This window comes from Dermacentor andersoni, chromosome 8 (assembly GCF_023375885.2).
Source record: "Dermacentor andersoni chromosome 8, qqDerAnde1_hic_scaffold, whole genome shotgun sequence".
NCBI classification, from domain to species: Eukaryota; Metazoa; Arthropoda; class Arachnida; order Ixodida; family Ixodidae; genus Dermacentor; species Dermacentor andersoni.
The window spans coordinates 135068278-135086310 of record NC_092821.1 but is presented as its reverse complement, the minus strand read 5'-3'; the positions used below and the strand labels follow the sequence as shown (position 1 = coordinate 135086310).

The window sequence follows — 18033 nt, the reverse complement described above, 5'->3', positions numbered from 1 at the left end:
TGAGAATGAATGCATGCCGCTCTTTGATAAAACTCAAGTGATTACTTTTTGCACAGATCAGAGAGAGACTGAAATACTAATACTCGAGGCCTTCCTTATTCATCGGGAAATACAGGCCTGCGTCTGCAAACCTAACGTAGCTTTGACGGCAAAAGAAATAAAATTCTTACACAATAACGTGCCATTGCGCATGCGCTTCGGGGGTTGATCATGAAGCTGGCGTTTTCTTGCATATATATTTGTGTCCTCCTGAGAATAAAGCCAGTATGTCAAGCGTTCGGTGTGTCTTTTTTTCATGTTCCTGTCGGTGGCCTGTCCTTTTTTACGTTCTAATGCAATGTCCTCCTATACGAATAACCTCCAACTAGCCAAGCTTTCTGCCTTAAACGGAAAAAAAGCAGCCAGGCTGCTTAAGAGGGGAGGGGCAGCTTTTGTTCCAACAGCGAATGAATACTTCGCGCGGCTGCACAAATGCGCGCCTCGTGTTTTGAAAGCGATGTGTGGACGGCTCATACCTTTTTGCGCACTACGTTCTTGCTACTCAGTTTGCGTTGAAGCGATAGACAGCTCGAAGGTAACTTTGTTCGCCGCTGCTGCCGCACTTGTTCTCGCCAGCTTTTTGGCTGCGACTGTCCGCGATCATCAAGTGGTATTTTATCATGTTCGCCTATTCCAGCTGACGTTATGCTTGTTCATTCACGTAGTAAGCCAATGTTTACAAGTGTATTCGGCCGATAAGGCTCCTATCCTAACTTCCTATTCCTGTATACTGATTCGATATCGCAATCAATGCTTTGGCTTTCGGGCGAAACAGATGCTTTTTTTAATATAAATGGAGATGCAGTTGTCAGCGACAACTCCATAAAACTTTATTTTGCACCAAAACTCTTGTAGTCCGTGGGATCCTGTGGCATTCATGACAATATTGGTAAATTGCATTCGCTCTTTTCTGTGGCGTTAAAGACAGGTCAGCGGCCTCTAGGTGCTGTAATAGAAACAGAATCAGTAGGTTAGCCACTATTTTCTTGCCGGTCGTTTCTTATGAATGCTCTGCGAACCCTAAAAAGTGCGATTAATATTTCGGCACTCGAAATATAAATCTGGTTGACAGAATATGCTGTGCAGAATCTAGCTTTGTCCTCCATAATAACTCAAGAAGTATCTTCTTTTCTATTATGTTAGCAAAGTGTTGAAGGCTAAGCTTCGGTAATTCATGGTTGCGCAAAAAAATTAAATATTTACGACTTTGTTATTGAAAACCTAGCCAATATATAGTCAGAACTACGCATGCAGAGGCACAAACATTGTAAGTGAAACAATAGGCGCCAAATAGAACATACCCTTTACTAGAAACGACTATGCTTAGTAAGGCCAAATTCGTTCAACTGCGGTGAATAAGCTGTCAGCCAATCTAAACCAATAACGAGTGTGCGTTCATGATCAGGTACAAACCATGCGGGCATTTTATGATTATTTTCGCCATGCGCTATTCTCCATGACCTGTAAATGAAGCATTTGCTCTATATCTAGATAGTTTTTCTTAGAGGTAGGCATGTCTCGTCTGATAGCCTTTTTCTCGGCGCGTCCTGAGGCACGTTGAATTTATGAACAAAATAACATCATCCACTCGTATATTATTTTACTGCCTGCGTCACGAAAATTTCTACACTCGGTGACGAATTTCTAGCTTTACTAAAATATAACTTAAAATTTTATGCAAAAATAAGCCTTGTTTCATTGGTTTTAGTTCAAAAGATGAAGGTAAAGTCCTTCATATAGCTCTCAAGATAACACAAAGTATTATTGCGCGTAGGCTACGCAGATAAATGTTACCTCCTCCTTTTAGCGTCCTGGTGAAGAGTAATAAGCCAAGTAAAGTTGATACTGTTTGTATACATCACTTGTAGGTGTTGTCTACTTGAAAAAAATTAGACTATACGATATGATAGCACGAACGGTAGTCCGTGGCTTGTTCACTTATAATTCAGTGTTAGAAAAAAACGCTATAATAATCAGTTTTGGGTTTGTAAACCTTACAATTTGAATTATTATTACGGAATATAGATTCTTCCTTGTTATTGTATATTGTACACAAATATTGCATTTGTGATGAACTACTTAATTCTTTTGTTTAGTGAAACCAAAACCTTTGCAATAACACACTTATGATTATATAACCTATTTATATTCTTTGTTCGCAAATACGACCATATATACTTGCCCTTCCTGTTATAATCCCATGAGGGATTGACAGTATGTGAAAATAAATAAATAAATAAATTATTGCAGAAGCGGAAAAGACTCCTGCTGTAACAATTATAAACGGCTGAAATAGGCTACAATCATTCAAAGAAGAGAAATAAGGAAACACCCGTTCACTTAGGTTTAGGTGCATGTTAAAAAACCATACAAATTCTCAATATCTCAAGTCGCCCACTGCGGCGTGCCTCGTAATCAGATCGTGGTTTTGGTAGGTAAAATTTCATAATGAATTTATACACTCAAAGAGCAACTAACTACGTTAAATGTCTTCGGGTATAAGCTCTCTGTGCTATACAAAAGTATGAAATAATTTTGTTCAGTTCTCTGTCTGCTTGAGGGTATTTACAGACGAGAATAGGCCTATAGAATACATTGTTGCGCCAAAAAAAGGAAAATAAAGACTCGCGAAGGAAGAGTAACGAAACGACAGATTGAGCGCTCAATCTGTCGTTTCGTACTCTTCCTTCGCGAGTCTTTATTTTCCTTTTTTGGCGCAACAATGTATTCTTTAGATCCCAACCAACTCGCCCAGCAACAAGTTCTACTCAAAAGGCCTATATACTGAGGTTAACTGACATATACATATCACCTTGCATCTTGATAACAGCAGAAGTAAAACAATTAGCCATTAAGAAATAAAACGCCAATGCGTTATACACCACTTGGAAAATATATGCAATTTTCTGTTGAAATGTTATATAAAAACCTTTCACATACGTTTTAGGTTTGGTTTTCCTGGGCCGCCTTTGGGTGGTTTTCGTCTTCTTTTTCCTTTTGTTGGAGATGAATTAGCGTTAATGTGGAGCTCATTTAAACAAGCCAATTATTCATTTTCTACCCCATTTTAGGCGATTCATCAAACGCGTATAACGTTTCTGCGCTGTACATTGAGGGCCATATGGGGCACCTACTTCAATAATTCTAAAGGAGGGGGCATGCCGGTGGAGATGCCGGTGGTGCTACACTGATCTACACAGGTGTGCGGACACGACACGCTACCTGCGTTGGCAGCGGAGCCAACCTTTCATAACGCGCCCAATCAAAACTTCTCCAAAAAAGAGGCACGCGGCATTGTGCCGTTTATTAAGCGATCTACCGGCGTGTCGCGTTGCAAGAAGCCACGTTCACCTGCCGATCTTACAAAAAACCGCGCCGCCGACGAAGACGTATCTTTCAAAAACAGCTGCGCTCGTAAAAACGGCCCCATAGCTAGCGCTGCTCTCCGACTTCCCAGACGTGCAGGAGAGGCCAAGATGGCCAGCTGCGTGCTTAATTACCCGTGCGTAGTGCACAGCGGTATGTGCACTCGGTCAGAAGTCATCACTAAAGTGCCATACATAAGAAGCTCGTTTCTACCGCTAGCAACCTAAAGATAATTATTGGTCGCGCCCCTGCATGTTCTTTTATATTTTTCTAGTCATGCAGCAGGGCGTAGCCACGAAAGTGACGGTAAACAATCGCTGATATTACGTTTCACAAATAATCAGCTCCAGAATTACTTGCCTCTCACTTTCAACAGACTTACAACCCAGCTCATCGAATTTCCTTAAGAAAATTGAACCGGAAATGATGTTCTTAAGATGCCTTGTTTACCGCCAGCGCACTGAGCACCGTCTATCGAAAAGAAATTTCTTCTTGAATACTTTAAAAAAGTTGACTTACCCGTTGCTGCAAAGACAGATCCCGGCATCGTGGACAAAAGTAAGGAAAATGTGATCAGAACCACGAATGTGCTTAAGCTCCAAATGCGCACCATGATTGCTCGCTTAGTACTGTGAAAGTTCTTCCAGCAGCGGGCGCTTAAATACAAATTTGACGATGCTTTGCATGACGTCACACTTCTCGCTTTTCTTTTTCTGGCACAACCTGCGGTGGGAAGGCCATGTTTTATTGCCGTATTTTATTACGCAGTACCCTTTTGTCTGCGAGTATAACCTCTATTTTTTGGGGAGAGACTTCGTTAACAAGTGTCAATGAGGCCTGCGTGGGATGGAAGAAACACAGATCTCAGAGACAAACACTACAATATATGTGTAGTTCTCGATTGTCTGTCGATGCGATACCGCTATCACGCACATCTTTGTTCTGTTTGGAAATTGAGACAAGCCCTGCTCCGAAAGTGTACGTTTTTCCAGGTACGGCACAGTCACACCGAGGTAAAAAGGTAAACACGCCAGAGAACAATGCGTTTTCGCTGCTTTCTTGTTTTGCGAAGGGTGAATGTGAACTACATCAGTGTCGCTTGTTCGAGGAAAGTAGGCGCTATGGGAATAATCCAAAGGGCAGCCGCATGAAAACAACAATATTCCATTTAGAATACACTGTTTTGTAGCCGTTCAAGTAATGTCGCAATTGCGATTCCAGTAGAACTATTTTTTTTTTATTTATTTCGTGATTCATCATTAGTACAGAAGGAGGTCCCGGAGTTACAAGAACTGTCAGGGGGACCTCCTGTTAGTAATTTAACATTGCATGAATTATTACATTTTGGCAACATAGCAGCGACAGGCATCAGAAAACGCGAAGTTAATGAAAAAATAAACAATTACAAAAGGTTGCTTACAATAATTGAAGTTCAAAACAAGCAAATGAAAACGATACAGCGTATGAATAAATAAATGTGTAGTATTTGACACGTTATGGAACATAGGAATGACACATGTCAAAGAACACGGGGTTAATGTAACAGATAATTAGAAATAAATATATGCTTACAATACGCAAAGTACAAATGTTATATAGACTATGCGACAAAAAATTTGAAATGCCTAAGAAAGGAGAAAATAGAAGACAAAGGAACATATAGAATAACCAATAAATAAAGGCTGTCGATACAATAGGTAAGTACAGAACCATTGAAAACTGGGAAATAGATTTGTACACAATATATACTTATAGTAATGAATCAGTAGTCAGTAGTGTCGTTAGTAAATATTTCTTCGTCTCTCTCCTGAATGTTAATGTTGTGCGGCAGGCTTTAATATGGGGTGGTAGATTGTTCCAGTATTTAATGGCCGTAAAAAGGGAAGTAAACATTCCATAATTAGTGTTTATTCGAGGAAGTAAAAAATTGCTGTTAGAGGAAAATCTCGTATTGTTAGTGTTGGTGAGAGCAGAGTTATTAAATGCATCTAAAATTATTTCATGATTTAGTGTGCGGTATATTAGTAAAACCAATTTGAGTTGGAGCATGTAACGTAATGGTAGTATTTTTAAGGAACTGAAAATTGGTACAGCATGTGACATGTAACTAAAGAAATTAATGATCCTCAAGGCTTGATTTTGTAAATGTTGTAGATGTATTATGTGCGAGCAATATGTGTTTCCCCAAACTGAGATGCAGTATTGTAAGTGACAGTGAATAAATGCGTGATAAAGTGAAGTTCTGACGTTTTGTGGAAAATACGAGCGCGTTAGGATTAGTACTCTTATTCCAAAGGCAATTTTTTTTTGAAACCATGTCAGCATGCAAGTTAAATTTAAGTTGGGGGTCAAGTTTGACGCCAAGGAAGACAACTTCATGTGCAGGTGAGAGAACATGAGTTTGTAAGACGAGCGGTGGCGCGGGAGCGATGACGCGTTTATGTGTATGAAAAAGCATAAACTGAGTTTTCGAAGGGTTGATCTGAAGTTTGTTACTTGTGCACCACGCAGATAAGTTGCTTAGGTCAGAATTTAGTCGTTTTATTACAGTATTTATGCATTTGCTATTAGTAAATATAGTCGTGTCGTCACCATATAGAATAGATGAAGTACTCGTTAAACAGTGAGGAAGATCATTAATGTACACTAGGAAGAGTAAAGGGCATAAAAGTGAGCCTTGTGGGACACCCTTAGTGACTGGTTTAGTACGTGAAAGTGAACCTCCGAAATTCACAACTTGAGTTCTGTTAGTCAAATAACTGCGGATGAGCGTAAGATCTAGGCCACGAATGCCCAGAGCTTCTAACTTCTAAGAAAGGATGTTATGACAGATGGTGTCAAATGCTTTACTGAAGTCAATGAAAACTGAACCAACAATATGGGAGTTGTCAAGGGCATGTTTTATTTTGTCAGTGAATGATGTTATAGCTGTTTCAGTCGAATAACCTTTACGAAACCCGTGTTGTTCAGGCGAGAGAAGATTAAATTTGTGAAAGTAGTTTGTTAAGCGGGTTACAAGTAGTTTCTCAATGACTTTGCTAAAAAAAGATAGCATGCAGATAGGACGGTAGTTTGAAATTAATTCTTTGTTACCTTTTTTTAATATAGGGGTTATTTTACCGTGTTTTAATTCATCGGGGAAAACGCCTGTTATGAACATGCAGTTAACAATGTGCGCGAGTACATCGGCGATATGAGATGATACTAATTTGATTTTAGAAGGTTGTAAATTATCAAGGCCAGGACCTGTAGTTCGTAAACTAGCGATTGAATCGGATACTTCTTTGGGTGATGTAGGGAACAAGTAAAATGAATAAGGGGTTTGCCTGAGCACTGGCTGTGGTATACTGTCTAGTGAATGATCGTGTGTAGGACAGAAAAAAGTATTGAATTCATTTGCGATATCAGTGGCTTCCGTTACTACCCTTGTTCCTGTATTAAGTTGGCTCAGTGCGTGGTTTGGTGAAGACAGATGAAGAAAGGACCTAATGGTATCCCAGGTTTTGCGGGTGTTATTTGTGTGTTTAACAATCGTTTTCTCAAAGTAGGAACGCTTGGCTTCTTTCAAGAGTCTGGTAAGTGTGTTAGAATAAGTTATGTACCGCGACTTTAAATTTACATTAAAAGGTTGGCGTTTTAATTTTTTATGGAGGTTATCACGTTGTTTAATACTTTTTAAGAGGGATCCTGTTATCCATGGGTTTCTAGGGGCGGAGAACCAGTGAGTATGTTATGTTAGGCTAGTACATTGCGAGTACACGCTTTTAACTTTGTTGTTAAATTGTTCGAATGCCAGGATTGGGTCCGTTATAGAAAGAATCGGGTTCCAGTCGATTTCAGCAATTTGACTAATGAACTTAGTGGTGTGAAAGTTTGCCGTTTTTATGTTTCGTTGGTACGGTGTGTTAATAGACTTTAATAGAACGAATATGGGATAGTGGTCTGTTATGGGAACAGTGACTACGCCAGCACAGTGCTCTAGGTGTAAGTTTGATAATACATGATCTATTAAAGAGTGAGATCCGCACGGAGGGCATCTTGTGGGTACGGTTATTAATGAATCTAGGCCATATCCCGCATAGCAGTTGCTATAATTAGAGCAGTGACTATCATTGGGGTTAGTAATATCTATGTTTATGTCACCGAGGATGACAACATTCTTGTTTTCGTTTGTAATGATGTTCAAGATAGCATCTAGTTGAGAACAAAAGTTTGCAGAGCAAGATGATGGGGAACGGTATACTGATCCAATTATTGTGTTTCTACTGTTAGCTGAAAGAAAAGTTTTATCGAATTCCAAAAATACAGATTCAACGTTAGGGCAAGAGAAAGATAGGTCATGGCGACGGTGATATGGATGGTTATCTTGGACAAGAATTGCTGAACCACCATACCGAACATCCTTACGGACACATACTTCCATTGTGTATCCGGGTATACCAAATAGCTTGCTATCAGCGTTTGTCAACCATACTTCTAAGAGGCAAATGATAGTGAAAGAGTTATTTAGATTAGAAAAGAAATCTATCATGTTATCATAGTTCTTTGAGAGGCTACGTATGTTGAAGTGTATCAGGGATTTATGGGTGAGCCTGCTGTTATTTAGTGAACGTTTTAGCTATTCTGAAGAAAAATACATTGTTTAGAATATTTATTTGATTAGATGCAAAAACGGAAGGCTTGGACAGCTACGAGGCGATTAGCCAAATGTCGCGTGTGCTAGAAATAACGTACACGCGGCCTCCTTCTGTCTTTCGTGCTTTGATGCGGCAGTTGTCCGTCCATAGAAATTTCCAGTTGTGCTGCTTTTTTAGTTCGAGGGCTTGAGCAAACAGACGTTTGTTGTCTTGTGTTAAGTGGTCGTTAATAAAGACCTTCGCCTCTGCAGATGGAGGGAAGCCGAGAGTAGTAGTGTTTAGTCGGGCTTTTCGGGCCTTATTTATGAAATCAGTCTTCTTAGTGCGGGAACAGAAGCGTGCAATTATATGTTTATCTTTCTTCGCAGGGACGCGGTGAACAATGTCTATGTCAGATGGTGCCATGAAGATATCTTTCATGAAGATAGTTCGACTGCGATTGTAGTGCACAATATCATTTGAATGCATCATGAATAGGTTGTCTTTTCGTCCTAATGTTTATAGAACATACTTTGTACTTTGAACATGCACAATATGCGTATGCTTGCAAATGAAGAGGGATAAAATTCATTTTTAGTAATGTCCTTCAAACAACCAACTTCTTTCGTTATTTAACGTTTATTATTTACAGCACTGCTAAAGAAGCTCGAGGCTAAGGAGCATGCGCATTCGTCCGCCCTATCACTTCGAAAGATAACACAAGGGCAAGTTTCCGAGGGGCTGCCTGCCGCCCGCCAGCACCAGCCGGACTCCGCGCTTTTGACCTACACTGAAGTCGCAGTAAAAGGACGAGATTCGCTGATCATGGATCAGCTCCTCCTCGGCGGCACGTTGGTCTGTTCGCTAGAGACAGCTGCCTTTTATTTAGCACCCCATCAGCAGCTCCAAATCCTGGGCACATTCCGCACAATAAACCAGCCTACTTTTGAAGCGAAGCTTTCTTTGCCTACTTTCACAAGTACGGCGCGGCTCCCTTGCTGTTGAGTCGGCCGTTATTTAAACTGGAATGTACTTGTGTATATATGCCAAAATTACATCCAAGTACCCATCATGTGGCTTATATAACCTTTGTAGGGGGAAGAAGAATGTCCACCATTGTTTTGCCTAACAGAAAAAGACTCAGTGCCCTGCCACTCTTTGAAGAAGAATGACCAGCGTGGCTGTGTATGTGGTTCACTAATGACGAAATACCCTCCGCCCTGGGTCGGCCCGGCATTGCAGTATCTTCCGGATCGGCCCACCTATGGGGAGCGCTTAACTCCTGCTTGCCCTCCGCTGCAGGTCGGCCCTCTATAGCACTATCTTTGGGTTCGGCCCCCGTAAGGGGAGCGCTTAACGCCTGCTTGCCCTCCGCCGCAGGTCGGCCCTATATTGCACTATCTTTGGGATCGGCCCACGAATATGCTTAACGCCTGCTTCAGCTCCGCCGCGGGTCGGCCCGGCATTGCACTATTTTCGGGATCGGCCCGCGTGTGGGAAGTGCGTAACGCCTGCTTCACCTCCGCTGCGGGTCGGCCCGGCATTGCACTATCTTGGGGATCGGCCTACGTATGGGGAGCGCCTAACGCCTGTTTCACCTCCTCCGCGGGTAGGGCTGGTTTTGCACTATCTCCGTGATCGGCCCACGTGTGAAGTTTCTTGCTTACGACACGAAAATTTCCTTGGAGGGTAGAGGTATACAGCTTCGCTGTAAAATTGCTTCCTACTTAGTACCTCAACCTATGCATGTACTGTTGGCTCACGGAAATATGTATGGCAGACCGATGAGTTACTAGAACGGTTATTTATAGCTAGCACATTCCTTGATTTACTTTATTTTCTCTGAATTAGGTCCTCAGCTTGTGTCGCTGCGGGTGTGCCCGCTCTTGGACAATCCACCGCACTGCTGTGGTCCCATTAGGACACAAAATACAGAATCCCTGAATGTTCTTTGATACACGTCATACTGATTTCTTACCACAATGAGGCGTGTGGAATCAGCACTCTTTTTATGAAATAGGCACAATCCTAGTAAGCGAACCGACAATGGCAAAAAACTGCGCAAACCTCGAGCATGAGTAGCCCTACCACCGGTGCCTCATGAAGGCTTGCGGTGCATGCGCAATCAAAGCGACTGCCGAAAAAGACGGCAGATTTTCGACTATGGTTAGTCGCCTGCCAAGACGTCATGAGGCGTAGATGGTAGCACTCTGCAAAGTACTGTGGCGAGCGCCCGTGGTGCTGCTATCAGTCACTGCGCCTTTGCATTGCTCGAATGCTCGAATAACTTGTTCCATCAAATCATTTCTTTGAGGTTGGTAGGCAGTGGTGGTTCGGTGAACAACGTGGCATTGATATAGAATTGCTTCGGCAGCATCCGACAGAACGACACGTCCTCACTCACTAAGCAGCTCAACTGGTGTGCCATGCCGCAGAATTATCGGGCTCTAGAATGTAAGATTGCACGTCACATGCCCGCGCAAGATGAGAACTGTGAAGTCTCTGCGTATCGCGTGAGGTGATCAATAGTAACAATTATCTATGAATGGATGGAAACAACTTCATTTTAAATCCGGCATAGTTTAACGACCCGCGCTCTGGTCACTTATGAGGGGACTTCGAGGTCTTGTGTCGCCGCTGCCTTTCAGGCCTGCTGGACTGCCCACTCTTGCTTCTTAACGCTGGAGCTGCGCAGAGCGGCGGCCCACTTCGACACAAGAGCCTCCGGAGGTGCCACCATTTTAGATAATATAACACGACACTCCCACAACATATATGAGAGCATCGCTCTAGTTACCTGACATAACTCTCAGCGGTTGCTAGCAGGAGTGATGGGAAGCAGTCTGTACTAGTCGATGACGATGCGGTCAAAAGGGCGCGCAGGAGAAGGCAAGCGCTAAAGAGGAAGCTTTATCTCGAGTGCTCTTTTCTAAACACACGTATAAGGGAAATTCGTTTTTGTCGGCAACCACTGAAGCAATTTTGGCGAAGTTTGTTGCATTTAAAAGAAACACTTAGAATCTAGCTACTGTAGGTCTCGAATTTTTTATTTAGATCGCCAATCTTTTATTGAAAATTCGCAAACATCGCACATATTTAGAAAGCGAAACTATCAAGTTACAACTCTGTAACTCAGCGATGAGAAATGATATCACAATTCTGTGAATTGTGTCTAATAATACATCTAAAGCGAACCAAATTGTTATGCTACACATGAATCTGGAAAAACTTTAGTGATATGGACATACAGCTTTTGCACAACCCTTGTACACAAGGTAACAAATTCACATAAAATAAAAAAATAACACATCCCATTTGTCCGTTTTCAGTAATCTAATGGATGCCGTTTACATAACCACACTATCTGTTCTTGATGCAGAGCTATTAATTTGTAAACTTTGTACTTCTACTTTTTTCGAATTTTAGAAAATTGTGGTGACGGCCATCGGTCGCCGTTGCCGCAGCCACGCCGCTATTCGTCGCCGACCAATTATGAACCCTCCCGGACTGAAAACTAGACCCCGCAGCACCGGTAGGTAGTGCTGCATTATCTTCGTCGTGTCGAAATCCTCCATTGACGATCCCAGTGAACTGGAACTTACTTGATTTTCACGTCGATGGGTGTACCTTTCACGGCGTTAATAGATACTCGAGCCTTGGTTTCCGTAATGAGTTGTAATCTTCGTCGTCGACTGAGGAAGGTTCTCACGACTCCTACTACTCGATCCGTACGTGTGGCCGATGGCAGCACTGTTGACACCACTGGAATGTGTACTTCCTGTATAAGTATAGCTGATCGCCACGTTCCTGTTCTTTTTAATGTGCTGAGCAATTATCCCAAGTACCTATTCCTGGGACTCGACTTTCCTACGGCGTATTCAATTTTGATCGACTGTTCTGCCAGTACCCATTGCCTCGAACTTCCTCTATTCGCGCATATTCGTGCCGATCTGCCAAGCAACTTTACTACCACACCCTTCGTCCGCCTGCCGCCTAAAGCCTTGACTTTCGTCGATTTGCTCTCATCTTTTCCTGTGCTCGATGGTGATTACGTCGCCACACCTTTTCCTGATGTCCTTTTGATGCGCAATATCGATGTGTCCCACTCCGTCTTCACCGTCGGCGATAACCCGACATGCCTTCCTGTTATTAATTTTGGTCTGACAAAGGAAGTTCTACCGAAAGGCATATCGGTTGCAACGCTCCATGCTATCGGAGATGACCCCCCCCCCGTCACGACGTTTTCCGTAAACGTCTGCTCCTATTTTTCACCATGTCCACAGGGTGCTATTTGTCCTGACGCAACATTTCGTCCCTTGATTGCTCATGACCTATTGCCGGAACAAGCAGCAGCTCTGTGTCGCCTTTTGGTTTCCTACCACGACATCTTCGACATCAGGAATCGCCAATTCGGCCAGACTTCAGCTGTTCAGCATCACATAAATACTGGTGAGGCCAGTCGTATTCATCGCCGGCCATATCGAATTTCTGCTCCAGAGTGTAAGGTTATTCAAAATGAAGTTTACAAGATGCATGTCAATGGCATTGTCTAACCATCGTCGAGCCCTTGGGCGTCGCCCGTGGTGCTTGTTAAAAAGATAGATGACACATGGCGTTTCTGCGTAGATTATCGCCATCTAAGCCGCATTACCAAGAAAGACGTCTGCCCCGTGCCTCGCATTGACTTCGGTCTTCGGAAGATTACAGTGCTCGGCCAACTCGTCGACGCTTCTGGTATTCAACCAAACCCGGAGAAAATTCGTGCTGTCACGTCTTTTCCTGTACCTCAGTCTGTCAAATACCTCAGAAGTTTTGTAGGACTCTGCTCCTACTTCCGACGCTTCGTTAAAGACTTCGCATCGATTGCCCGACCTCTTACTGATCTTACTGATAAGGACGTGCCGTTTATGTGGGGCCCCGCTCAAACTGCCACGTTTACACACCTCACCAACATTCTCACCACGCCACCTATACTGGCCCACTTTGATCCGTCCTCTCCTACAGAGGTGCGTGCCGATGCCAGTGGTCACGGTATCGGAGCCGTCTTAGCCCCGCGCCAACAGTGTAAAAATCGCGTTATCGCATACGCTAGCCGCCTCACAGCAGCGGAGCGCAACTATTCGATTTCAGATCATGAATGCCTGAAGCTCGTCTGGGCGGTTTACAAATTCCGCCCTTACTTCTATGGCACGCATTTCTCTGTAATCACGGACCACCACACGTTCTGCTGGCTTTCCTCACTCAAGGATCCTACCGGCCAGCTTGGTCTCTGGGCTCTGGGGCTGCAAGGATATTCCTATGCAGTAGTGTACATGTCGGGCCGATTACATTAAGACGCAGACTGTTTATCACGGTATCCAGTGGACGAACCAGCCGCCAACCGTGACCCCGATACTGACGTTGCGTTTGCTCCTTTTTTCAGCTGCTACACGTTGCCGGAGAGCAACGCCGTGATGTCACTTTGCGCGCCATCATTGATGGCTTGGAATCTATGCTTATAATTCGTCCCTTCACCTGATTGTTCTCCGGTATGGTGTATTAAACTGCCACAATGTACGCCCCGACGGTCGTGCCCTACTCCTCGTCATTCCTAAGCACCTCCGGTCAGCTGTTCTCCAAGAACTTTGCGATTTACCAACGGCAGGACACCTTGGCCTCTCCCGCACTTACCACCGGATCCGCCGACGCTTCTTTTGGCCAGGCCTTGCACGCTGCGTCAGGAAATGCGTTGCGGCGTGCGAGAAATGCCAGCGCCGAAAAACAGCGTCTACGCTCCCTGCCGGGTGCCTTCGATCGCCCGACATTCCTTCGGAGCCGTTCTTTCGCGTTGGCTTCGACTTACTTGGCCCTTTCTCGCTATCCACGTCTAGCAATAAATGGGTCGCTGTGGCGACAGATTACGCCATGGGCTACGCGATCACAAGAGCGCTTCCAACAAGCTGCGCCACAGACGTCGCCGATTTTCTTTTACGCGACGTGATTCTGCAGCATGGTGCTCCACACCAGCTGCTCACAGACCGTGGTCGGACATTTCTTTCGCAAGTCATCGGCGACATCCTGCAGTCCTGCTCCACCAAGTACAAGATGACTACGTCTTACCATCCGGAGACTAGTGGTCTCATTGAGCGTGTGAATTGAACCCTAACAGACATGCTTGCAAAGTACGTCTCGTCCAATCATCCAGATTGGGACCTTGCCCTACCATATTTATTTATTTATTTGCATACCTGCAGCGCCCGATGTCGGGCACTAGAGTAGGGGGAAGGAATATACAAATGACGGAAATACAGATGATTGATGGTTCAAAAGGATACATCTAATACATAATACAACACTATATTAATATTGAAAAATACAGTACTTAATACAACATTACACCTAAGGTTATTATGAAATAAAATATAAGTACAATTTATTACATAGTACAACACAATTATATTAATAATAATAACAATCATGTAATGCAAAAAACAGCGAATAAGGCAAAAAGCTATGGACAAGGAAATCTCCCATTCTGTCCGAATCAAAACACATATTTGAACTAAACATATAAATGTTTCGACAACAAATTTTCAAACGCAGATGGCGTTACTGTGACAATTTGAGGCGGTAATTTGTTCCAATCATGTGAAGTTTTTGGAAAGAAGGAATGCTTTTATAATTGATACGGCATTTGTACTCTTGTACTTTTAGCGGGTGATCTGTTCTGAGTGATACGTAACTTGGGTTCTTCATGTATGTGTCGCTGCTCAAACCAGTCTTTCCTGTGTAAATAAAGAAGAAAAGTTTTAGTCGCAAATATTTCCGTCGGTTCTCGAGAAGTGGCCATCCCAAGTTAACACGTATTTGTGATGAGCTCTGAGTGAAATCATAGTTGGCGGCAACAAACCGGGCGGCGCGTTTTTGCATTCGTTCCAGTTGATTAATGGCTGTGTTTGTCTCTGGGTCCCAGGCAGAGCAGCCGCACTCCAGCAATGGACGAACGTTTGTTAAATAAAGTGTTTCCCTTACCTTGGGGGGGGGGGGGCTCTTCAGAAGTTATGTTTCAGAAAATTTAACATACGACTAGCCTTAGACGCCACGCTCTCTATGTGGTCATCCCAGGAAATATTATGTTTAAAGACAGCGCCTAAGCACTTGTAGCTGCTTACCTGGATCAATGTTTCAGTGTATAGAAGGCAAGTTTTAACAAGCGGTACCATCGGTACAAGCGAATGACATTGCACTTGACAGAGGTTATTTTCATGCTCCAGCTGTCGCACCACGTGGACACTGTTAGGTCATTTTCGACGATACTTGAATCGGCAGGGGACGTAATGGTGCGATATATGCAACAACCATCAGCATACAGGCGTATGTGCCTGGAAAGATGCATTTCTATGTCATTTATGAATATCAGAAATAACAGGGGACCCAAGATGTACCCCTGTAGAACGCCCGATATAACTTCAGTCTCTGATGAGGTCAGTCCCTCAAGGACAACACGGTGCTTTCTAGCAGTTACATACGCCTCGAGCCATTCCATCAGTGATGCTGGAATTTTCATGGCAGACAGTTTTGTCAGTAGAAGGTTATGTGCAACAGAGTCAAAAGCTTTCTGAAAATCCAGAAATACGCAGTCAACCTGGTGTCCGTTATTTATTGAAGATGCAATATCATGGGTGAATTAGATTAGCAGATTGTCACACGAGAACCCCCGTCGAAACCCATGTTGCGTGGGGCAAAAGAATCCGTTGCTCTGTAAGTGACTCATTAAGTTGTTATAAAAAATATGCTCTAGTAGCTTACATGAGACGCTAATTAGTGGAATAGGTCTGTAAATTTTTGCCTTTGTCTTGTCGCCGCCTAGAAATACAGGTACTATTTTGCCACTTTTCCAATCTTTAGGCAGGGAAACCTCTTCGATGGATGCTTGAAAAAGAATTATTAGAAATGGGGCGACGAATGCAGCACAGTTGAAGACATAGTTTGGAATGTGATCAGGACCAGATGCGGAACTAACTTTAACGTTCTTGAGCAGTGAAGCAACTCCCTGTTCTGTTATTTATGTGTTTTCCATTTGTTCGAAGTCGGTAGAAGTTGGTAAGACTTTCACAATAGCAGCAGTGCCGGAAAATATTGATTGGAAGTAGTGATTAAAGCGCTCAATTTTGCTTGTTACGTAATCACCAGAATTTACGTCATCTATAATATCAGGCATGGGTACTTTATTGTTCCTTTTACTTGTGACATACTTCCAGGGATCTTTCGAATTAGATTTTATTTTGTCACCTAATGTGTGCAGGTATGTAGCCTCAGATTTCCTGATTTATTTGTTTATAGTCTTGTTTAGGTCTTTCGTATTAAGATACGCGTCGGAATCCGGGCATGCGCAATATTTGCGATATAATCGGTGCCTTCTGTTAACAATTGATCGAATGTTGCGGTTCATTCATGGCTTATCGGTTTGCGGTCGGGAAGATACGATGCGTGATGGGACGTAAATTTGAACTAATGACAATAGCTTAGCTTTGAACAAACACCAGGCAGAACTAACGTCGATGTTTGAGGTGTGTCGACGAAACTCAACTAGAAAGCCGTCAAGTTCCAGAGGTTTGCCACTTTTGCACAAAATTCTTCGTGTCACGACACTGCCTATTATACCCCGTTCCCTCTGGTGTTCGGCCGAGAAATTACATTGCCACTGGACGCATCCCTTCCGTCCGCCGGTGCAGAGACCAGCGAGTGTGCACTTGATGCCACCACCAGGGCAGCCAAAGCACGCGAAATTGCCCGCGCTCGCCTCCTGACCTCTCAAGCCAAGCAACGGCGCTTGTACGGTCGCCAACACAGAGACGTCCACTTTTCGCCTGTATCTATGGTACTCCTGTGGTCCCCGACTCGACACATTGGTCTGTCAGAAAAACTCTTGTCTCGGTACAAAGGCCCATACCGAGTGCGGCGGGCCGTGTCTCCCGTTACCTGCGAAATAACCCCAGCCAGGAGCACTGCCTCATCTGCCCCAAATTCCACTGACGTTGTGCATGCCACACGCCTCAAGCCATATTACGCTCCTGTTATCACCGATATTTACACGCCCAGGGACGGTGCTTCTGCCGCCGGGGGTAATGACGCATGCGTATTTCAGGTTCCTTGTGGCCAATGCATGCGGGCGGCCCGATGAAGACGACGAACGCGCTCGAGCTCTCGGCTGAACTGGCCTGCGCTGCAGTTGCCCTTTGTAAATGTACTTTGTAAAAAGTCCCCAGTCTTAATACTTTCTTCACGTAACACTATTTATGAGGGCGGAACTGACGTGTGTACTTTTTACGTTTCTCCGGTTACCGCTTTTCAGAGGCTAAATAATGTTAAACGTTATCGCTCGGCGCAACACACGGCGCCATGTATCTGACGTTTCTCGAATGTTATCCATGGTTCTATCCGATGTCTGGTGTCTCCAAAACTTGTGTAATGTGAGGGCATGCATGACGTAAATTGTGTACTACTTTCTGGAGGGCACGCAGGCAGCAACGATTACACTGGAACCTTCGTCGACTCATGCATAAACGCTGACGCGCTTGACCCTGTGAGCCGATTTCCACGATCGCTGACTTTGATCTCCGCTAGGGTATTGCTTCGTATATCACTTGCTTTTGTGGGCACTGGTTAACCCCCACCCCCAAAAAGAAAAGCTGCTTGGTTCATAGTATTGCTACTGTGGTACTGAACGTCGCTACAACGTGGCAATAGTCATTTCAAAATCTCAATGCTAACATGCCCACAAGGCAATATACACCACATGCAAATTCCTAGAGACAACACTGCAAAAAAAACTTCATGAAACCATGAGGTTGTGTAAAATATGCACGAGGTTGACCTGCAGCTACGCTCCAAGTATAGGGTGATAGTTATAATAAAACTGAAGTATCCAGGCGCTGTGTCCCTTACATTCAGGTGCACTAGGCCCAGCCGATGAAAAGCAACCAGCAACTTTGCCTCACTTCATAACTTCCTACCTGAAAGACCATGTGCC

The 18033-nt window shown here is 43.8% G+C and overlaps 1 long non-coding RNA gene across 1 annotated transcript; it reads right to left on the bottom strand.

Annotated features, from left to right (window-relative positions):
• Nucleotides 1-849: 849 nt before the first annotated feature.
• On the bottom strand, nucleotides 850-4102 carry LOC129383279 (uncharacterized). The gene is made up of 3 exons (XR_008611153.1): nucleotides 3925-4102; nucleotides 2980-3033; nucleotides 850-985 (listed from the first exon to the last, which is right to left on the bottom strand). It is a non-coding gene; the product is annotated as an uncharacterized lncRNA (long non-coding RNA).
• Between the last annotated feature and the right edge of the window lie 13931 nt (nucleotides 4103-18033).